The sequence below is a fragment of the Epinephelus moara genome, chromosome 7 (genome assembly GCF_006386435.1).
Source record: "Epinephelus moara isolate mb chromosome 7, YSFRI_EMoa_1.0, whole genome shotgun sequence".
Lineage (NCBI taxonomy): Eukaryota > Metazoa > Chordata > Actinopteri > Perciformes > Serranidae > Epinephelus > Epinephelus moara.
The window spans coordinates 31,305,413-31,305,623 of NC_065512.1; positions in this window are offsets into that span (position 1 = coordinate 31,305,413).

Here is a 211-nt window from a genome sequence, read left to right on the forward strand (position 1 = left end):
AATTTAATATATTCTAAGTTAACAAATATTGCTGTAAATGTGGTAAAAGGTGACGTTAAAAAATTCACAATACTTTTTTAAACATTGTTTGGAGCTAAATGTGGCAAAATGTTGATGTTATTTTCAGCGTGAGACTCTTTACAAACGGCACCCCATATGTGTGTGTGTGTGTGTGTGTGTGTGTGTGTGTGTGCGTGTGTGTGTGTATGCA